The 24,383-nt window shown below is 35.7% G+C and overlaps 1 protein-coding gene and 1 long non-coding RNA gene across 4 annotated transcripts in view; one reads left to right on the top strand and one right to left on the bottom strand.

The window, feature by feature from the left end:
* Fgf14 (fibroblast growth factor 14) overlaps nt 1-24,383 on the top strand; it is a 585,881-nt gene that overhangs the window by 449,847 nt on the left and 111,651 nt on the right. The gene's annotated exons all lie outside the window — the stretch shown is intronic.
* The window catches only part of LOC100762336, a 55,703-nt gene that overhangs the window by 6,463 nt on the left and 24,857 nt on the right, over nt 1-24,383 (bottom strand). The window contains exon 2 of the long non-coding RNA XR_003479816.2: nt 21,106-21,286. This is a non-coding gene — a long non-coding RNA (uncharacterized LOC100762336). The remainder of the gene's footprint in view (nt 1-21,105; nt 21,287-24,383) is intronic.

Genomic DNA, 24,383 nt, shown 5'->3' with positions numbered 1-24,383 from the left:
TTTTCTTATTCTGGTTTTGTGGATGGTTGGCTTCTGGGCATCCCTTGTGTGGCTTGAAGTCTTTGCATACAAATTTGGTTTCACTTCTTCCATCTTTTGGCACTGTGAACCCAGGCTATGTCCTAGCTGAAGCTATTTCTCTAGCCCAGGTTGGTGGACAAGGGGCCTGTCATCATTCCCATCTTTTGGGAAAGAGACTTTGATAAAAACCCAGTACAAAATCTTTCTCATATGCCACAGTTAAAATACTCCATTGATTTCAACTAAATACAGTTTGAATTTTTAATATTTTTGTGGAGATAATGATTTTCCATAATTAATAATTGTAAAAGTAACCAACCAACAACTAAGATAACATAAAATATGATATGCAAATTATTTGCTTTATAATAAAATTAAATTATAATAATCATAGTAGTGTTGGTTAACTGTGCGGTATTTCAGTCATGAATTAATTTACCCAATCCTCTTAACAACCTTTAGTATAAGCATAATTGATATATCATGATATAATGTAAATAAAGACACTAATATTCAAACTGCATAAAAGTTTGCTACAAATCCCTGTAGTAGGCAGAAGCAACAGAATCTGTACATAGTCTGATTCACTATTCTGTACTTTTAGAGAGTTTGCCATCCTATATCCAATTGATACATTTTTCATTATACGACCTGGCATCAGTTATAACGAGAACCTATATTGCATAATGATGTAGCCAAAACCTTTGGAAGAATAAACTTCATTTCAGGACATGCAGGAATAATTTGAGAGGCTGGCAAGTTGGTTCAGTGGTTAAGAGCACTTACTGCTCTTTCAGAGGCCCTAAGCTCGGTTATTATAACACACTTTGTTTGACTCATGATCAACTGTAACTGCAGCTCCCAGAGATCTAACCTCAGAGGGGCATGCATGCATGTGCGCGCGCGCGCGCGCGCGCGCGCACACACACACACACACACACACACACACACACACACACACACCTTGTGTGCTACTGTACATATACACACACACACACACAAATAAATCTTTTAAAAAGAAAATTTAACTTAGTAATTTTCAGTGTATTATATGAGACCTGTTTTTATCAAGGATCTGTTTTCTAGGTGTGTGTGTGTGTGTGTGTGTGTGTGTGTGTGTGTGTGTGTGTGTAAGTAATAAAATAGGCCATTCCAACTTAATTATGTTCCTTGTCCTTACACCAATAAGGTTATGTATTTCTCTATTTTAGGAAATTCTTTGCAATATCTTGTTATCTAAATAAAGATCTTCAATGTGTTCAATAATGATAGTTCTCCCTTGTGATGAAAGTGTTTTCTTCACTAAGATATGAATAATTGGATCCCCAGTATTGGAGGGAGTTGTTGCCTGGGGAAACTTCTTTTCCATATGACAACAGCTATTTTGGGGGTCATAGTGATTACAGTATGTCACTTGATATGGGTCTCGAGAGATTTAATGTCATATGAATGATTTGCTGGGAGGTATAATACAAGCTCAAGGAACAAAAACGAGCAAATACAAAAAATAAACAGGTTAAAATACTGCTTTAAAAGTCTGTTTAAGGTAGCTAGAAAACTACCTATTGTGCTAAGAGAAACAGGTGTTTTGTTTTGTTTTGTTTAACTGAACAACCTACTTTTGAAAGACTAAGCAGTCCCCTGTGGGAACTGAGAGATGGCTCAGCAGTTAAAATCACTCATTGTCTTTGAAGAGGATCTGTGTTTTATTTCAAGGACCCACATGGAGCTCACGAGCATTTGTGACTCTAGTCCCAAAATTTCTGATGCCATTTTCTAGGTTCTGTGGGCACTGTGTATGTGTACTTAAAGGGTACATCCGTATCATCCTGTTCTCTATCCAAGGCTCAGGGAACATTGTGGAAGAAGGAGTATCAAGAATGTAAGCGTGGGAGGATGGGGAGAAGTGAGATCTACAACCCATCAACATTTGAGGATATCTGTACTCATGGGATCCCATCCCCAACTGGGAACTTTGGTGGTTAGTGGTTGCTGGAGGAGAGAGAATGACTTTATTCAGTAGTGTGTACACTGGTAATGTGCAGGCTCACACAGTAGACTCACACAGGCAACTCTGATGAAATTCACTGGGTTTTTACACACATACAAAATGTGAAAGTAGTAAGGGAAGACCACTTGGGAAAAAGAAGTGGGCCATGCAGAGTTGGAGATATGTAAAAGATGGCAATATGGTTGAATATAATCATAATACATTTATGAAATTGTTGAATAATATATTTATAATAGAACATGTGAATATAGAACTGTTCTTTTCCTTTTATTTATACTCTGGTGACAAAGATTTAGAAATGAAATTAATAGCCTTATTATGCTAAAGGAAGAAAGTAGATAGAACCTTAGTAAATCATCTTATTAAGACTTTTCAGTATATTTTACTTAATTCACAGAATCCATTTTAAATAAGAAAGCATACAGCCAACTGATTTAAATTCACAACTTGAGCTTTCATAGAAACAATTTGATGTGTAAGAAGGAAACCTTAGGTATTCACAATGTGTTTCACAGATTTCTACCTGCATAAGACTTATGTAGAATGTCTTGTATATATCTAGGCCTCAAAATATTGACTCAGATTCTGATACTACAGTTAAGCAAGTTCAAAAGCCTTGAAAATCATGAGTCTGACTATGTCGTGAGTCATTCTAGAGCTAGTACCCCAAAAATGCATTGAAAAACACAGGTCTTCATCACGTCTAACCTACCATGACTCTTATAGACCATGCTTTGTTATTTGCATTGATGATGATGAAAATGGACAAATGACTATGGACTGTAGCTTTGTGCCTTGATCTAAGTCCAGTGAAGTGAAGAAGAGAGAGGGTCTATAAGTAGTGTTCACTTTCTCATTAGCCAAATGAATTGGCCGTTAAGGAAGGCCAGAGGTAGTTGTGATCATTCCACTCAATTTAAGGAAAGAACTCAACAAAAACATGACCTCAGCTCTAAGATAACATGAAGATAGATGAAGACTTTGCTTAGACTAGAGAAACTAAAATGAGAGGAAAAGCTCAAATCAGTAATAGTGGGCTTATAGTCCTGCAAATGCTGTGAACTCTACAACATTGAAAGCCTAAGAAGATATTCAGTCGATGACACCAGGTATATATTTCAGCTTCCTGATACCTGTTTGTATAACCAGGCAGGATGTTGTCAGTGTCAACAAGCTTGAGTTGATTTTGAAGTGGATACTTTTCAGATTTAAGGAAATGAAAAGTAAATTAAATAGCTATATTTTATAAATTAGATTTTATAGCTTTTCATTTTCTATGAGATTGAATTTTGTTTGTAGCTAGCAGGGCAGCCCCCAACCCAAATATCATTTCTGGGCTTAGGGAACAGACTTCCTTCTGCTTCTTTCCCTGGTTTCTGGTGTATGTATGACAAAGGACAGGCTGTTCTCTAAACTGCATTTCCATGTATCCACAGGATTTTATTCCATGAGGGCCCATCTGTGGTGGTTTTCATGAGAAATGTATCTCCCCATGTTAAGGTACTTAAGGTACTCAGTTGGTGGCAGTGTTGGGGGAGGTGGTGTATCCTTGCTAGAAAAAGTAGAATATATCACTGGGGGTGAATGTTTGAGCAATCATAGCTTTGTTCTGCTTTCCATTCACTGGCTCTCTGCTTCCTGCTTGTGGTTGAGGGTGTGATCTCTCAGGCTCCTGCTCCAGTTGCAATACCTGTCATCTACTGCTATGCTTCCCTGACCTGACAGAATGAATCATCTCTTTAAAACCATAAGCCCAGATTAGTTCCTTCTATAAGTTGGCTTTGCTATGGTATTTTGCTGAAGCATCTGAAAACTAGCTAATACATCTTTACAAGTTTCTTACCCATACCTCAGGCCAAAATATCTACTTGAGAAAAATTAAACACAAAATGCACAAAACTATTTTAATTAGTATAATCACTTAAAATATACACTAAGTCCACATTCTTGGTGTTGATCGTTCAGTCTAATTGCTGGCTCATTTCACTGAATATTTCTTTTGTACATACCATTGAGCATGTACTGAAGCTATAAGGATAAATGAAAATATGATAGTTTTCAAACACATCAAAAGCACCCATTAGTCTAAGGGAAAGGAAATAACCAAATTGGCTCTTGTTCTCTGTATTTTATGCTAAACACAGACAAAATCATTCCATTGGTAATTTTAAGTCATCCATCTTCTGGCCACTTTTCTGTCTCTTCTTACTGATTTTTAAATTATAGTATCCTTGAAAGAACAGTGACCATTTATTTTACTGGAACATTGCCTGTTAACTAGCATGAACCCAAGCACACAGTTGGTTATGAAGAAATGATAAAACTGGCCTCATGGAATCTTCAGTTAATATAGACATGAATTACGTACTGTACAATTTAACAGAGTTATTTATCTTGATTGCAGAAGTTTGTACAGTACCCTGAACTGTTTAGAGTTGCACTAAATGTTGATTATGGGTCCTAAAATAATTCACTCAATAAGAAATTCAATGTCATGAAGGTACACAATGCACTTCTGAGCAGGCTATATTAGAGCCTGTGAGAGTATTATCTGAGGTTAGATGCTGGCCTTAAGATCCAACTGCTGCACTAAACAGAGAGATGAGTCACAGTTATTAGGCATTCCCCAGCCCATGTGAAGGCCTCATAATTGGTGGCTATTTGTTGTTCCAATAACAGTAGAGACCAGATGGGAACAAGATATTCTCATGTAGCTTTGGAAGTACTGTTGTTTTTTCCTCTGACAAGATAGAAGTATTTTATTTGATCATTTACCTTAGCTCCTGGCTGTTATTTAGCAGAAATTTCCCTATGGGAAAATTAGAAATATTACTTAACTTTACTTTTAAGCTGGTACACCTAGTACCTAATGGTACCAACCTGACAAAACATGAGTTTTGGTTGCATATTGAGAGAAGCATTTACTAATATTATGTAGTAAATTAGTTGTATATACCATCATTAAGAGAATAATAGCACAGGTTTAAAAAATTGATGGCTCTTCCATTAATATAAATTTCTACAATTAACTCATTTGTCTTTCACTGGTGGACCCATTATAACATGGTCTCAACCTTCTCTACTGTAGACAGTCCTCTGCATACCAAGTCTGCTCTTGTAATAGGTTGTTTTCTCTTATAATTTAAGGGTGTTGGCTTCCTTGGCTGCAATTTACTTACAGATCTTAAAAAAAAAATCTGTCCCTTGCTAAGAGATAAAAAAGTAAATTAGGCACATGCTGATTTGTCCCTTGAAAATTGTATATTATTATGTCCTGAGAAACACTATATTGTATTAGAAGCCATGTAAGTGCTCACACTGCAAACAATAATTCATTTGCAAGTATTTTCCATGTAATTAAAATCTATGCTTATACTAACTTTACCCTGTTAAATTATGAAACTATTGCTGGAATATGTAGCTCTAGAAGATATTACTGCTACTATATTATTATTTAAATACTGATGAATGGTATTTCCTATTTTAAGGCCATATATTATTAAGAGTATAAATATGGACATTCTTTTGGTTTTAATATTTTGGGAAATGGTGCCTCCTGTAACCCAAGCTGGCAGAGAACTCAGTATGTAAAGAGACTGTGTTGAGCTCCTGATATTCCTGCTCCCTCATCCTACATGTTGGGATTACAGGTGTGTGCCACGTGGTTGACTGCAAACTTTGACATTACAAATTATCACCTGTTATTATAATAAAATAATTGTCTCAGTGTAAGATAGCAAATAGATACAATACAAATTAGATAATTCATAATGATTCTTGGTTTTTTGTTTCACTATCAAGTTAGATATACTTATTTTTTTTTACAGTAAGAATATCCTGTTCTGGTAGCACACACCTGTAGTCCCAGCTACTTGGGAGCCTGAGATAGGAGGATAGCTTGAGTCCAGGAGTTCTGGGTTGTTCGGCATCAATATGGTGACCTCCCAGGAGCCTGGGAACCACCAGGTTGCCTAAGGAGTGGTGAACCTGCTCAGGTCGGAAACGGAGCAAGTCAAATCAACTTTTAAATTGCTCAAAAGTCTTCAAGACAAAGGTTAGATGGGGAATAAGAAAGACGTTTTAAATTTTTCCATGGAAAAATAAACTGTAAAATGAAATATTATTAAACTGAAGGAGGAAATAGTTAAAATTATTTCACAGGTGCCAAAAATGGTTTAGCTATTTTCCTAATAATATTTGAGTCATTTGAAAGATAGTTTTATAGAGTTAAAAGAGCACAAGGGCTACCTGGGAGAAATAACAGTAAACCCTTTATTTAATTTAAAATCATGCTGCAAAAGAAGGTTTGAACATTGAGATGGACAGACAAAAGAATTACCTTGAACAAAAGCTCTTATTAAGTTACTTCAAAAACTCAAATAGCATGTAGTATTTGGGATGAAGACAAAGTTCATATTAATTTCATGCAACATTCATCCAAAAAAATCTATCAGAAAAAAAATAGAAAAGAAAATAGTGCTAATAGGTGACAGTTGTGTAGTACAAAGGATGTGCCATCATGCTTTGCTTTTCTGAACCACAAAAGTCAGTCCTAACAGTACTTAGGAATAATAATGTCATTAGTATATTTCTAATAGCTATTAGAGGAAATATAAAAGGAATGCATTATCAAACTTAATTTTAATGATCACATATTGAGATCATTTCCTTTACAAGTCACTTGCCTATGGAACTGTTGAAGCCCTGGATCTAGATTCCTGTGTGAAAACTGTTATGACAAATACATGTTGACTATTCTGTCACAATTTCTGTTGGTGTCAAGTTTCACATAAACACCATCTGGTGCTTTAAAATAATTTTTTGAATTTTTTAAAAGTGATAAACTGATATGGACCACTTGAGGTGATTTTTCACTTGAGCTATGGTAAGAACATCTGCATAAATGAGAATAAAATATGCCTGAATTTGACAGATGCATAAAATCTCAAGCCTCCTAGCCATTTGGAACATATTGTTGGATTATTCTTGTTAAATAACCTCCAAAGTGAGCTTGTTAACTATAGTTCCATAACTTAAAGAATGAAATGTATAATCATTTTATAATGTTTGTGTTTATGTGTATCACTTTTATGATCACAAGCTAGTAAGACATACTGTTTTCTTCTTAGTGTAGAAAAAAATTAAACTAAGCATTAGTTTCTCACAGATACATTTAGGTATTTTTCCCTTCTCATATGTGAAGTGCTATGAAAATAAAATCCACTTTTAGGAGTAATACCTGTACCTCATAACTCATGCTATTTGTAGTTCCTCAAATGCAAAGGATAAAGAATTAAATTTTCTTGACTGCTTGAATAGTGGAATTGGTATGGGGGAGAAGTATAATGGAGAGAAGGCTCAGTTCAAATGACTGATAAATTAGTGTGATGTGTTGTACAAACATGGGAAGAGCAAATATATAAGATACTTGCAATAGTTGCAGAGACATTTGATAGAACTCAACCCATTTTGTGATAAAGAATACTACACAAATTAAGTGTGGCAGTAATGCTTGTCAACATAATAAGAACCAGCTGAAAAGCTCAAATTATGCTCACAAAAATCAAGAAAAAAGAAAGGAAAGAAAAAGAAAAAAGATAAGAAAGGCAAGGATGCCCACATCTTCCACTTTAATTAATGTAATGTCAGAAGTTTTTCCACAGAGGGCTGGGAACATAGTTCAGTTGGTAGAAAGACTGGCCAGAATTCATGTGACTCTGTGAGTTTGATCCCTGGATCCCCATAAAACCTGGTATGACCATGCACACCTTCAATTCCTGTACTGGAAAGATAAAGACAGAAATATCAGAAGGTAAAGGTCATTCTTGGCCACATAGCAAGTTTCAGTCCAGTCTTGGCAATATAAGACCTTGTCTCAAAATAAGTAAACAAATAAATAAATAAACAAATGATTAAACCACCAAACTCTTCCAAAATTGAATGAGAATTAATAAACAAACTTAACAATGTTTTTGAGTAGCAATTGAACATGTAAAAGTCAGTGTTATTATTACATGCCTATAATAAATTATATGAATAAGATACCATGAAAATAATTACATTGACAATGGCTACAAAAAATAAGATGGCTAGGAAAAAATTTAATAGAATATGCAAAATATTTTCCAAAGCAAGCAATAAAACATTGATAGAAGAAATCTAAGGTGACCCCCAAACAGAAAGACATCTTATGCTCATAGATTAGAATTGGTATTATTAAATCACCTTTACTTCCCAAAGTGATCTACAGATCTAGTGCATCCCATTCAAAATACTAAGGACATAAATAGAAAAAGAATCTTAAAATTTATGTGGACTCATAGAAAACCTTTAGCAGCTGAAGAACTTTTAGAAACAAATGAAAAAAGAAAACAACAGCAACAACAAAAACCAGAACAGGAAGCATCACATTACTTAACTTCAACACACACTACCACCCTGTGATCATCCAACCAGCATAAACTGCAATAAAATAAATAGAGACTGAAGGAACCTTACAGAGACCCAGAAGTAACCTCACACATCTACTGCCACGTTCCTTCCAGTAAAGGTGTGAAGGTTAAGTATTGGAAAGAGGATGGTTTCCAGTAACTGATTTGAAGAAGAAGATTGGATATTCAAATGCAGGAGATAGATTCTTGTTTCTCATCAGTTGCAAAATCTATGCAAAATGGATTAAGTCTCAAATGTAAACCTTAAAACTATGAAGCTACATGAACAAAAATAGGGTAAAGAAATTCTAAGGCATTTGCAGAGAGCACGACTAGTTGGGTCCTGTGGAACTCATCAATCAGGATGTCCACACCAGATTTGTCTTTCAAATATGCTTGCTTTATTCAGACAAGCATTCCTCACAATACCATGCTTTTTAAATTTTATGGTAGTCTCATGTAAACAGACATCTCACTCAGCAGGAAAGCTCCACCAGGCAGAAAAAATGCTGCAGATTTCTACTGGGAAATCTGCTCTGGTGAAAACACTGTGGGAGAAAGTTCAATTCACACCCAGTGTGAGGTTCTTCAACTGTGGCAGACTGGGAATATGGCACTGTAGTTGGGGAAGTTTCAGAAGGTCCTTGGGAACATCAGTCAAAGATAGTAGTGACTGGTAGTCATATGTGAACTCAGCAAAGATGCTGGCAAATGTCAGTCTCTGAAGCCAGAGCCACATAGTGGCCAGTCTCAAAGTGCTTTTGGCAAGGGAACTTTGAAATGTGAGATGCCTTGCCGCAGGAGCAAGGCAGTGGGTCCTAGGGTCACCTCAAAATTTCCAGTTTTGTAAACTGTGCAGTGTGTATTAGTTTGATGATAGCAGGATTCACAGTTTAGTACTGGTTCACTAACATATCAATGCTAAGTAGGTGTTGGTTATTACCATATCAAAGCCTGCCTTAAGCTTGGTTTATATTGGAACTGTCTTAGGGATAATTCCTATTTTAGAGGCATTACATTATTTCAGGTCACACAAAATTATTTTTAAGTTATGCAAAATGGTTTCACTTATGTTGCTAACAACATTGGTTGGAATGGACAGGGTTGTTTTAGACGGTATCTTCAAAGCATATTATCTGGAAAAATAAGGAAATGAGATTGTGTGATTTTAAAAAGCTTCACAGCAAAGTCAACCACACATTGAAGTGACAGCCTGTGAAATATAGAAAATTTTCATATGCTATCATGTTGACAAGGGTTAATATTTAGAGTGCATAAAGAACTCAAGAAATCCAATGGTACAAGGCCAAATAACTACTGAGATATGAGGAACAGGGCCAGCAACATAGATTAGTGGGCAAACAGACTTGCTTTGCTAACCTGCTGGCCAGTTTGATTTGAAACCCATATATGAAGGAAAAGAGTGATTAACACAGTATTCTTGCCAAAAACACACACACACACACACACACACACACACACACACACACACACACACGCACGCACACTTTCAAAAATAAATGAATGAATTAAAATTAACAATATACATTTTTAGAAGACATGATGATGCCCAATAGGCACGATGAAAAATTATGTGCAAAAAATTTTGGGATAATGCAAATTAAAATCACAATTACACAGCAGTACACTCTAGTAAGGATGATTACTATAAAGAACAAAGATGACAAGTGCCATAGCCAGGTGTAGTGGCACATGCCTTTAATCCTATCACTCAGGAGTCTGTGAGTTCAAGGTCATGCTGGTCTACCTAGCTACATAGTGAGACTCTATCTTGAAAATAACAACAGAAAGATGACAAGTACCAAAGAGGATTTGGTGGGGAAGAATTCATGTACTATTTTATTAAGAATGAAAGTTAGTACAGTTTCTATGGAAGACAATAAGGAATTGATTCATAAGTTTAAAATACGACTATAGTATGATTTAACTATATCACTACTGGATTTAAATGCAGAGGAAATGAAATAGTCTGAATAAGACATATATACCCTAATGTTTGCGGCAACACTGTTCACAATAGCTGAGAAACAGAAACAGCAAAAGTGATCTCACAGAGACAAATCGGAAAAGAAAGTACAGTGCATGTACACAGTAGATATTCATCGATTACAAAGGATTAAATCCTGTCATTTGAGACAACATAGATTTTATTAAACATAATTATATTCAATAAAATAAGTCAGGCATCAAAACATGAGTGTAGGAGGTGACTCTGTGGATAAAATGTTTTCTGTGCAAGTGTAAGAACCTAGGCTCATATCGTCAGAATCCACATAAAGGCAGAAGCAGTAGCATAACATACATCTGGAATCCCAGTACCCTGTGATGAGCTAGGAAGCAGAGAAGAGAATTCCCAGAAGCTCCTGGACCATCTAGCCTGATGTCTGAACAGTAAACAGCAAGAGATTCTGTCTCAAATAGGGTGGAAGACAAGGATTTACATCCAAGATTGTCTGCTAATTTCTAACTTCTACATACACAACATGGCATGCACACACACAAACACACACACACACACACACACACACAAAGAGTGAGTGAGAGAGAGAGAGAAATAGAGAGAGAGAAAGAGAGAGAGAGAGAGAGGACAAAGAGAGAGAATTCAGAAATACAATATGATTTCACTCATATGTGGAATCACAAAAAGGTGACCTCATAGAAGCTGAGAATAGACTGGTGGTTATCACAGGCAAGGTCAAGACAGAGATAGAAAAGACTAGTCAATGGGTGTGTCCTAGTAGCATAAAACTAGTAATTTTACTATTCTTTGGACACTAAGATGATCACAAGTTCTGGTAATGTGCTACTACATTAAAAAGAGTTAGATTAAATTTGAATATTTGTTCCTGAAGAATAGAACAATGTTTAAGGAGGCAGACACATTTAAACTTATTTAAACATGAACAGAATTCATGTATGGAAACACCATATGACACTTCATTAGTAGATGTAATTTTTATGTTAATATGTTTCAATTAGAATGGCAAGTGATTAGGAAATATGCAAATTTATTTTAAATCAACAACTCAACAGGCTGAATGATGGCTGGCAGTGCTACTAGCATTGAATTAATTATTTGTGACTTTTGAATGATCCTAAGAATTCTGAATGGCTTTGTTACAACATGACAGTAACATTTGCTTGTTTTGTGTAATCTTCAAATACTGAGATTATGTTCTGGCAGAATAGTGATAATGAATTTATTTAGGTCAGCAAACATTGCTATGTATGTTACAACTACAGGAAAAAATATTCCAATTCTCATCAGCTGTATAGTTATGCTGCTAAGCATCCTGCCTATTGCCATGTGTTCTTTTATTGAAGTACATTCTGTTGTTGTTGTTGTGAGATCTTAGTGAAGAAACACTGGTTTAGTGGAGATGAATGAATGAACTGCTTACTTTCTTATCATTTTTTTATTTGAATTAGAAACAAGATTGAATTACATGACAATACCAGTTCCCTTTTCCCTCCATTCCTTCCCTACCACCCCCCAATTAAAACCCTACCTCTCACATATCCTTTCTTCTAATCTACACCTGACTCAACCTTTCTGCTCCCCCATGACCTCTGCATCCTTCCTCTTCTTCCCTTCTCATTCTCATAGCTGCTTACTTTCTTTTTAATATATTCCAGTACCACTTGAAAGAAATTTTGGGGAAATTGCAATGATTATATCTACATTTACATTGAGATATGAGTGTGTGGACATAAGTTTTATAATCTCAAATAAAATTATATTCACATAAGTGAGTTTTATAAATAGTGTTCACCCAACTTGAATATTTGCTAGAGAACAGCCTGTGCAGCCAAGCGAAATAATTTCTAACATTACACTTGTTTTCCTTAGAAATACACCTCAAATTAGTGAACTACAATGGTTTAAATACTGGAATTTGTCTTATATCATGGAAGAGTGATTCTGGGTATTCTTTGAAAACAACATACATAGTGCAGATATGGTTGATACTGAATTCAAATTTGAGCCATCAATGTACAAACCTGTGGCCATTTGAAGTAGTCTAATGAGTTTGAAAGAAAATCATAGAGGGTCATTTTCTTTTGGTAAGAGATTACAGTGCATGCAGAAACATTTGAACAAGAATCTAAAAATGTTTAGTCCAAATATGTGGAAAATTTTTTACATATTTATATCATTAAGTTCCCTGGGGATGGAAATTAATGTGGATGTCATTACCTTCATTGCTTCTCCAAAAGAAACATGGAAGCCAGACCCTTCCTAAAAGTCAGGAGGATTAATTGTACAGTAGCAGACACAAGCTTCTGGAGATAAGGGCCAAGGCTGGCTGTGCCATTTGTATATATAATTTTGATTGTGCTCCATGATACCTGTTGTCTAAACATTTCCAAGAGGTCACAGGAATCAGGACCCTTCCCTTTCATTTCGTCTCCCACAGTAGGAACAACACACTGAAGACATAAGACTCATTTAAAGAAATTACTGGTGGCTTTACTGTAGCCACCGGTTTAAGAAGCTTTATAAGTGAATCTTGCTTATATTACTGTTATATAAATGCTGTTTTGCATTGTTAATTTTATATGAAAACAATCAATGTTCTGGTGTGTATGTATTAAACTTTCTAGAACTTAAGATACATAAAAGATAATGCATTAAGCAAGGTAAATGGGAAAATGTTTGTTATTGGAGGTCATTATCGCATGGATGGCAAATCCAGGCAGGTGGAAGAACTTTGTGTAGTGTTGTGAAGTCTTTGTGTAGTATTTGGGTTTGACATCTCTTCCCTGCCACTTCAGGAAGTAACTACAGTTTGTCTTCCTTTGAGCAAGAGGATAAGTAGCATGACACACAATAAAATCCAAATTTCTCATTACAAAAATGTCATTTAAAAATTCTACAATTAAGAGTTGGATTAACAACTCAGCAACTTGAAGTAGTTACTGCTTTTTCAGAAGTCTTGGTGGATTTAGCTCCCAGCACTCACATGGTGGCTCATCCATAACTACAGTTCCAGAGGATCTGAGGGTTCTTCTGGCCTCTAAGGGCTCCTGAATACATGTAATCACATAAATTCACACAAATGCTTCACACATACACAAAAATAACATTTAAAAGAAATTTTTACAATTAGTAGCATTGTCATACTTGTGAACAATGAGGAATTAAGCATGGTTTCCATTAATGTCTTAGGATATTAGGCTTAAATTAACATGGTTAAAGTAAAAATATACAGCCCAATGTTTTCTTGATTTCAGGCTTTAAAAAGAAATAGCTGCATATGTTGATGGCAAGCATCTTGGATTTGTAGTGATATTGATATGTACATCAATGGGGCCTTTGATGCAACAGGTTCAAAAAAGTAGAGAGTCCAGCAATATAATTGTTATTCTGGATGTGTCTTTACTTTTGACATTTTGTACACTGGGGAAGTCCTTCCAAGCATAACAAAATGATTAGCAAAAAGCTGATCTTATCACAGAGAAACATCTGACATGGGTTCTAGTGACTGGCTGTATTTTGATACCATAGCCTATAAGCTGGTCAATGACATGACTGTGGGAAATTCTTTAGTTGTTCTGCCTCTAATTTCTTTTATTGTAACTAGGTTTTGAAAGCTGTGAATGCTGAGTTGGTTAAGCATGAAAGCTCTGAAAACAATGTATAAACCTTAGCAGAAGATCATCAAATGTTCCTGGTGATAATGATGAGGAGAGAAAGGAGAAGAAAAGAGAGGTGGAGAAGGGATAAATACAAGTTCAAGTCTCCTGCTCTGAATCACTATGTTTAAACATCTGTTTTGTTTTGTTTTGTTTTGTTTTTGTTTTTTGAGACAAGGTTTCTCTGTGGCTTTGGAGACAGTCCTGGAACTAGCTCTTGTAGACCAGGCTGGTCTTGAACTCACAGAGATCCACCTGCCTCTGCCTCCCGAGTGCTGGGATTAAGGGCGTGTGCCACCACCGCCAGGCTAAACATCTTTTAAATGATTATTATACAGCATTTCTTGGTGTGTTAGCTACTTAATTTGGCTCACAATCTCAGAAGGTAATTCTCTCCTGGCTGGAAGGTGTATAAGAACAAAGCAGTATATGGGCTGTCATTTCCTTCAATCAGAGAAGTCCTCCCTTTCCTACTTAATTCCATCTTCAAATGCCTTAAGAAATGACCAGAGTCTCTTTACTCTCTACTCTCTCTCTCTGCTTCTTCTTCACTCTCTCTTCTCCCACCTACGTGCTCTCTCTCTGCCTCTCTATGGCGACCGGCCATGGCAGTCAGCCATTATCCCTGTTCCTCTTCTCTTTTAGTCTCCTACTTTGTAGGGTCATATAATAAACTAGTTGATAAAAAAAAATAACCAGGCGTGTATTTTTACTAATTTAGGCACTTCTGTTTTTTAAATAAACTTTTATGTAAATTTAAAAAATCTTATTTAACATACCAATCCCACTTCACTCTCCCTCCTGTCCTCCCATGCCCCCATCACATCCCCATCCACTCCCCAAGGAGGGTGAGCCCTCCCATGAGGGTTCATCAAAATCTGACATCTTTTGGGGAAGGACCAAGACCTCCCCCCCCCCAGTGTATCTTGGTGCTTCTCAATCCACTTGGTAATTTTCTATTATTTTCTTGCCCTGATTGTAAAGTGATTGAATTTAGGCAGTGTGCCCTGCCAGATTACCAGGGCTTCTGCAAAATAGTACTTCAAATTTTATAACTTAAACAGTAGAAATGTATTTGCTTATTCTTCTATAGATCAGCTGTCTCACATGATAGTGTTAACAGGGTTGAATCCTTGTGAAAATGTGACAAGATCTGTCCCATCCCCCCTTTTGCAGGAGTTGCTAGAAATCTTTGTTGTCCTTTCTCTTGTGGAAACATCACACTAATCTGCTACCATGGCAACAAGATGTTTCCCCTGTGTATACATCTCTGTCTCTGTATTTCCCCCTTTTATATTAAATTAGAACTTTCTTGTCTAATGGCTCATGCATACGCAAACACCTTTTGAAAAAGATTGATGTCCATGTCCAGCTTTATTTACACATGAAGAATAAGGAATGCATTGTCTTTCAGGGATACCCCAAACAGAACAAACTGTAATACAGTCTTGCAAAACTCTGTACCTCTAACTAACAATACATAGTACCATACACAGCTGGGATATCGAAAACTGTGTAGGAGGAACATGACTGAATCAATATAATTCTGATTTTACTGAAAATTCACAAGTAAAAAGAGAAGGGAAAAGTCCTTCTGACTGTCAGCATCTCAGGTTGAGTTAAAATGAGTTACACTGTGACCTCAGCTTTTGATAATTTAGAGATGATATTCCCATTTGAATTTTTATTTGTTTTTCTATTGCATTTGTATTGTGTATTCTTCAGTGCTTCCTTCTGACTTTGCTCTTTCTCTGCCTTTCCCAGATTCCTTACTCAGAACATACCTGACTGATTTCATTTATCCATTAAGGAACAAAATTTATAGAGTTCTAATTTATATGTTTAGTTGGGAGTGTTATACAGTTGTCAGAGCTCTGAAGACCACATTATCCCACCCCTACTTCCCCAACTTATATCCAGAGAAGCTGAATGAGTTCTCCAAGTCTACACAGTGAGCTAGTGGGAAACCCGAAGTCAGGTCTGGACTACTGATTCCCAGCAAGTCTATTCACTCTCAGTAGTCTCCAAAGGAAACCTTGGCCTGACACACATGCACCTCAGTTAGCTATTGTGGTGGTTTTAATGAGAATAACACTCATAGGCTTATGTATTTGAGTATTTCATCTTCCTTTTAGATAAACTACTTGGGAAAGATTGGGAGGTGTGGCCTTGTTGGAGAAGTGTCACTGAGTGTTTACTTTGAGGTTTCAAAAGCCCATGCCAGTCCTGGTTAACTCTCTCTTTTTCACCTCTGTAAATCAAGATATAAGATCTCAGCTCCTGCTTCAGTGCCATGCCTGCCTACCTGATGCCACAATCCTAGCCATGACAGCCCTGGACTATAGCCCCTTGAATTATAAACCCTGAAATGAGCTCTTTTGTAAGTCATCTGGGTAATTGTGTTCCTTCCCAGCAATACAAACGAAACTAAAATGGCCATGTTTTGTACAAAAATTGAATCTGGTCCTACTTATCCACAAGTTGCCTTATGATTAGACCCGAAGTCTAATTATATTTGAAAGTGGTTATGGTATTGGCTGTAACTACTGCAGATCCTCCAAAAGCATATGCATAGTACATCTCATACATCAGAGCCCTCCATAGTCACCTATGCTCCTACTTGTTGATTCTAGTTATTTTACCACTTCCCTGATTGGTATGTTTTTAAGACTTCCTAAAGATATCTGCAGTAATATAAATGATAAAATGCAAATCTCTATAATCCTGGCACCTGGGAGGTTAAGGCAGGAGGATTATAAATTAAAGTCCAACTTTGGCTTCAAAGGGGATAACAAAACAAAAATAATGAAATACCTGCTTAATTAGTATTAAAGAAATGATGTGTATTAGACTTGGGTCTGTGATTATTTTGTATAAAATGTGATATCTTTTAAGACTTATTGAGTGAAAGCCTCCCACAGTGAAATACTAAATTTAAAATGCTGGAATATTTTTCTCTCTAAGCCATTTTGAAGTTATTAATCAACATGAGATTTGCCTGCTTCCTATTGGCAGACAAAATAATTTTTCTACCATGATGACTCCTGTCTGTTTCCATTACTCTCTAAAGATAAGATAAATCATATTTTAATCACATTTAATTTCCCACAGTTCTTTATGATTTACATGTTTTTTTGAAAGATTGTATTTTTTAAAAAAGTTAGTATTTTCATTAGCCTATTATTTCACTGGCTTCATTCAGTCTGAGATAGGTGAATTTTGCTATTCACAATATTCATAGGGCTCTGTAAGAGAAATTCTTCCTAAAATGAAGCCTGTTGTATTCCTTGGGATTTGTAGATTTGATGATGTCTTGTGGAGAATTGGGGTTTCTCTGAAAGGGTAAAAAATGTCTATTTTGTTTTTGTCAGAAAATCACATGAATACCTTAGTAACAAAAATAGACTGACTTGGTCATCTCATTCTAAAATTCAATAGTTTAAAATATCCTATATCACCAGGCATTGGTGGCACAAGCCTTTAATCCCAGCACTCAGGAGGCAGAGGAAGGCGGATCTCTGTGAGTTTGAGGCCAGCCTGGTCTTCAGAGTGAGTGCCAGGATAGGCTCCAAAACTACACAGAGAAACCCTGTCTCAAAAAACCTATAAAAAAATCTCCTATATCTGATTCCCAACTTACATAGTTCTGATAAAAAAAAAAACAAACAAAGGAGTATTTCTACTTAATATTAAAGTCTGAACTGATTTAATATGTTCATGTTTAAGAGAGAAAGAGTTGAAAAATGTTGAAGTCAACCATCAGCCTTAAATCAGATACCCCAACAAATATCCCAGCTTATGAAGGAGCTACTGCTTTGTAGAGATTTTGCCCAACTCACATGTTCCTTCTTATTTTCTAAGCTGAAGTCTAGTATTCTTGTCATGGAAGCATGTTTTGTTATGTTCTATTTCAAAGTGAGCTGAATAGAAAGGCAGACTTTGAAAAAATGAGAGAGAAGTTACAGATGAAATATTACAACTTTTTTGTGTAGATATAAAATAATCTGAGGAGTAAGTCCTAGTGAAAGGTAAAACTAGAAGGTAGAATCCTTTCTGTTATATTGCACACTGACTTCCCAAAGTTTATTGATGATAGAAAATCCATCTGTGAGATTCCCAACCATCCTTTTCTTTCTCTCTCATAATTAAATTCTAATTTGATTATCCACTAAACATAGTCAAAGTCTCTTGACACTTTTCAACACACTGAATTTACACTGAACTGAAGGACTCTGGAGAGGATTTGAACAGTGTGAAAGGCATAGATATGTTAAATTCATAAAAGCCACTCTAGTTATATTGATATATTAACATTAGTAATGCAGTTTCACTGGGTAAATGTACACAGATCTGAATTTTACAATGAACACTGATAGGGTTGGAGAAAACACTTGCTGCTCTTGTGGAGGGCTCAGGCTTGGTTCTCAGTACCCACACAGTGGCTTAAAATTATTTCAAAATCCAACATCCTCATCTGGTCTCTACATATACCAGTCACACACATGGTGCCAAACACATACACACATGCAGGCCAAACATACATACACACACAAAACATAAATAAATCAACTAAAAATATAATTAATAAGTAAAAGTGAAAGCAATCTTGAGTATGCTGAGACTATCTTAAAGCTTTCACATTTCTTTCCCTAGATCAGCATCAGCAACACTCAAGAAACCCATTATCTTATATTTCAGTGAGAAAGAAGGGAAGGTTTAAGTAGGCTTAGGCATAAATATGGCGAACCAAGCCTGTTGTTGGGGGTAGATGGAATGCATTCTATTCCAGAGAAGGAGTAGGTAGGAAATGACTGCATTTAATGAATCTTATTTGCTCACATGCTACTGAGTAATTCACAAAAATTTCCATTTTTTAACTTTCATACAGTCTAATGAGTTTTAAAGAGGGATGAAATAACCCTTCTTATGTAAAATTCCAATTACCAAAGTGACAAGCCCCATAGGAAAGAAAATATTGGTCCTTGGGGTGAAAAATCCCTCCTTTATTTTCTTTCTTTTTAAGAAATTTTCAATTCAGTTCACTTCAGTTCTAGAACTGATTTCATTATCTCAGTTCCACAACTAATTACTCTTAGAATCTTTCTGCCACCATAAAATTATCATTCTGTTATTGAAATGACCTCTAAAATATCTCTGAAGCAGGTTCCATGAAACTCACATTTTCAATGTTCTACAACTAGGTAAAATACCTATATAGTAAAACTATTTGTTAAAACTGAAAAAATGATGCTTGAATTTAAGGAAAATGTATTCTTTTTACAAATTATTTACTTAAAAATTAATTCAATTAAATAGTTTTCTTTTTAAGTATTTTTTTTTACTTTTTAGATTATAAAAAGTTACATCATTCCCCACCTTCCCTTTCTGCTCTTTCCTTTTTCCAAACTCTCTCACATATCCCTTCTTGCTTTATGTCAAATTCATGGCATCTTTCTTTATTAATTGATACCGTGTGTGTGTGTGTGTGTGTGTGTGTGTGTGTGTGTGTGTGTGTATTTGTAAATATAACCTGCTCGATATGTATGTACTTGTATGTATGTTTTCAGGGGTGTTAATATAATCTTTAAAATAATGGCTTCTCTCAAGTTTCCTCTTTTTGTTCTTTATATTTTTCACCTCTTTTATTGATTCTCTGTGTCTTTCATATCATTCGTCTCCATTCCACTCATTTCCCTGTTTCTTCGTATCCACCCTCTGCCCTTGCAACCTCCAAGCCCCCAAAATAAAATAAAATTTAAGAAAAAATAGAAGAAAAAATCAATATCATCATGGAAACTGTAGTGTGACACAGCAAATCATGCAGTGAACCCTTTTATCCCTATCTTTACTTGCAAATGTTAATTGCAGATTGGGAGAGCTGGCCATGATATCTAAGTATGGGAGAGCTGGTCTTGCTCCTCATCAAATGCAGCACTCGGGTTCTTAATATTTTTAAAAGGAAATACAGCTTTGTAGTTCAGCATGTAAGATTGATTTGGGATGTGACATCACCTCAAGCTAAACTAAGATAATCTGGTTGTAGAACATTGAAAATGTGAGTTTTAATGGAACCTGTTTCCATGCTTCCAAGGACAGTTTGTCTCTTGTTCAAGAATAATGAAACTGGTGACTAAAGTTGATGACAATGCTTACTTTCTATTCTGAAAATCGTGGATATATTGAGAATTTTACTAAACCTACCCTGCTGGTCCTCTGTATGTGAACAACAACCTGGGCAGCAGCACATCTGCTTACAAAATGACTTAATGACTATTTTAAGCCCACTTTTCTGTGTTTCAGAAAACAGTATTTTTCAACATATTACTGTTTATTGGTTTGCATCTGGTTATTTAGGATCTGTGATGAAGAGATATACGATTAATGGCTTTTTCATGTCTGTTGTGATATATATTCATCAGTCCTAGAATTACAGAGTGATTTTGACTTTCAAGTATTATTACTTCAGAAGTGTATGCTAGACTATAGCTGTGTCTAGTTTAGTTTGTGTTGCTGTGAGGAAATACCTGGATCAAAGAAGAAAGAAATGAATGCATGCATACTTGCTTGCACTGCTCAGTTGGAATTTGCCACTCTAATACAATTCAACATAATCTGCCTATGGAATTGTGTCACTCACAGTGGGCTGGACCATTTCACATCCATTAGGTTAATTAAGAGAATCCCCCATAGGCATGTCTACTGGCTAACCTAATGCAGACAATTCTTCATTGAGACTGTCTTTCATGTGATTCTACCAAGTTCACAAATAAAGTTATCATAGGCTACCATAGACTCATGGTAACATAACCTGAAAACTTTTTATGAAAGATACATTATTGTAGATGCCAATAAGATTATTGATTGCTGGGAGAGGGTCAGAATACTAACATGAACAGTAACATGAAAGAATTGGATTATTCCAACCTCTGTAGATGTTTTTTAAATAATTTATTCATTTTTATTTTATGTGCATTGCTGTTTTACCTGCATGTATGTCTGTGTGAGGATGGCCGATCAGCTGGAGTTATAGACAGTTGTGAGCTGCCATGTGATTTCTGGGAATTGAACCTGGGACCTCTGGAAGAGCAGCCTCTTAACCACTGAGCCATGTCTCCAGCCCCCATAGATGACTTTGAGGATTCCAATATTTCAGTGAAGGAAGGACCTGCAGATGTGGTGGAAACAGCAAGAAAATGAGAATCAAAAGTGCGGTCTAGAGTTATGACTGGGTGTTGAACAATCACAGTAAAAATTACTAGTGAGGATTTGCTTCTATGGATGAACTTTTTAAAAAAATGTTGTTATCTGAATTAATTTACTCATGGTAAGGATGCTGTAAATGTGACTAGGTGATAATGAAGAATCTAGAAATTACATAAACTCAATTGATAAGGCAGCATCATGGACTGAGAATACTGACTCTGACTTTGAAAGGCAGAATTTGGATAAGGTATTATCAAACATTATCATGTAGTATAGGAAATAAATCTTTTATGAAAAGAAGATCAGGTAGATTAAGAAAACCCTGTAATTTTCTTATTTTAAGAAAATCTCAAAACTATCCCACCCTCAGAAAAACCACCTATATCAGTAGGAACCATCAACACTGAGGCAAGATGTTGCACTGGCAGAAGGATCATAAATAATTAAGGCCTAGATTCTCATTATTATTTTAGTAATATTTTTAATTAAGGTATGTGTGTACATTTTAGAAGCTTACTTTTGCCCATACCAAGAGAAAATCTCTCTATATGACTCTTACAACCAAAGGAATCACTTTACAAGTTTCCATATCAGATCAGAATTGTTACTTGTTTTTCCATTTCTGTTAAGATATATTCAGAAAACAATCCATGGTCTGTGACTAGAAATGTTTACAACATGCAGACAAAGACTGTGTAACTTGTGATGATTATTGAAGTTTTCGACAAATAAGTAGATTTCTTCTAATTTTAAATCTGTTAGGATGCTGCTATCACAGTGAAGGTGTATTGTGTTACAACTAACAAGGCCATCTTTCTTAGCCTGGGTAGTTATCAACATTCCTAAACTCTGTGTGATCATGTATATTACTAAATAAGGATGTTTTTAATGCATTGAACACTCTTTCATAGTTTTCTGTATTTTTCTATGATATAAAATTATAAAGTACTCATGATAGATTGAGTATCTTGTAGGAAAATTTCTTCCTTCCAAGCTACATTAATTCCAAGTAGGTCATGAGGATTTACCTAGGATCAGAGAGAATCAGTCCAAATCCAATTGGGTCTGAATCTGTCCCTGAAAGTTTTTATGATGCCAGGAGATGTGAGAGTACTTGACACTGACATAGTACTCTTCTCCAGTGTATACTCCCAGTTAGTGATTTGGGGTTGACCAGACTTTGTCTTTTCACAAAACTATCTCTGAAGAAAATAGCTATATATAATACTAAGTAATTATATCCTTAAAAACAGTTATCAGTAAGAATAATCACTAATGTTTTGATGATTGCATTTTATCTCAATATTTTGAAATAATTTTTATAGGTGTGCATGTGGAAGTAAGGGGTCAATGTCAGGTGTCTTCCTCAATCGCCATCCACCTTAATTTTTGAGACAAGATTTTTCACTGAGTCTGGTGATTACTGTTTGGGTAGGCTAGCTGACCAGTGAATCCCAGAGGTTCACCTCCTCAGCACTAGGATTAAAGCCACATTTTCTGCCATATTCAGTTTTTAGATAGTGTTGAAACTACTAACTCAGGTCCACATGTTTACATGGCAAAGCACTTAATTGTTAGGGCATTTTCCTATACTAATATTCCATAAATATAACATTCAGATAGCATAGCTGCTGTCCATGTTAAGCCAGAAATACTCTATTTTGTAACATGAATGGTTAAATTCTGCCATAGAACAAAGATTTAAAACTCAGATAAAGTTTAACCATATTGAAGAGATATGTGAACTATTATTAAACATATGATTAAATGAAATTATAGAGCTTTAAACATGTGGCTTTTGTGATAAATGGATTTTGAATTGAGCACTTTATTTAGTGGAACTCTAAAATTCAAGGTCTCTGTGGAAGGTGATATTCTTATGTGTGGTCCTTAATCCAATTTCAAACAATGATGTCTTTTAAAGGAGACGGAAGTGCAAGTCATTAATATTTAAGGACAAAAAAATCTATTGAGAAGTGATAAATATAAGAAAAATCACAAAGAGCACTAGTTTTATCATGCCTGCTGCTCTGCATGATAATATACTTCCAAAGCTTCCAGCAACACAGACATCACTTTTGTGTCTCGCTGTGATTTGGACTATGTTTACTTTAAGGGCTCCAGTTTGGGTTCTGACAATTTTTGTAATAAAGAACATACAGAGCACTTTTATAGTTGAAAAACATACATGTTTGAAATGGACCATGTCCCTTAGCATTTATTTAGCTTAAATTATTTTCCTGAAGTATAAGTGATATATTTTTATAGTATTATACTATATTTAAGTCTGTGGCTTATATTAAGGACATATATTTTATAACTAAAAACTGGAAAGTATCAGTAACTGTTTTTTGTCTTATTCTTGCATTGTGTATGATCATAAACCACATGAGTCTGAGAGAGACCATTTTATGTGTGATTAACTTCCCTTGACTTTATTCTTTCTGGTATCCATCCATTCTTCCTCTTCTTTCATCATTCCTGACCATGACTTCTCCTTAAGAACCACCCCTTCCTCTTCACCCCCATTTCACATCTTCTTCTAGTTGCTGTTATTGTTTTAAAATTCATTGTCTCACAACAGCTGTCCCAGGCCTCTATCTCCTACAATATTTCTGCACCCCTTCTGCAAAGTTCCCCGAGCCCTGAGTATGGGGGTTGTCTTTTAGATGCATTAATTGGGGGGGGGGTGTAAACATGTCCAGGTCATCTGATCTCTGAATTCTGACCAGGTAGGCTTTCTGCAATGATCTTCATCTACTGTAGAAAGAAGTTTCTTTAATGAAGGTTGAGGTATACACTAATTTGTGGATATAAAGATAAATATTTAGAATAAAGGTAGAGATTTTACTTGTTTAGGAAATATAATTTTAATATAGACATGGTTCTCTCTGCCTTAGAAGGAAGTTTCAATTCTGTTAATAAAATGCAGGAGGGACACATGGATCATTCTGGGAAGGGGAAGTAGTTGAGATCTCCTGGGTAAACTGGGGGTGGGGGGCAGTAAAGTGGAGGGGATAGATGATGGGAAATGAGAGATCAAGGTTGAATTGGGGGAC

This window comes from Cricetulus griseus, assembly GCF_003668045.3.
Source record: "Cricetulus griseus strain 17A/GY chromosome 1 unlocalized genomic scaffold, alternate assembly CriGri-PICRH-1.0 chr1_1, whole genome shotgun sequence".
In the NCBI taxonomy this organism is placed as follows: domain Eukaryota; kingdom Metazoa; phylum Chordata; class Mammalia; order Rodentia; family Cricetidae; genus Cricetulus; species Cricetulus griseus.
The sequence above is the reverse complement of the archived record's forward strand: the minus strand, read 5'-3'. Positions and strand labels throughout refer to the sequence as shown.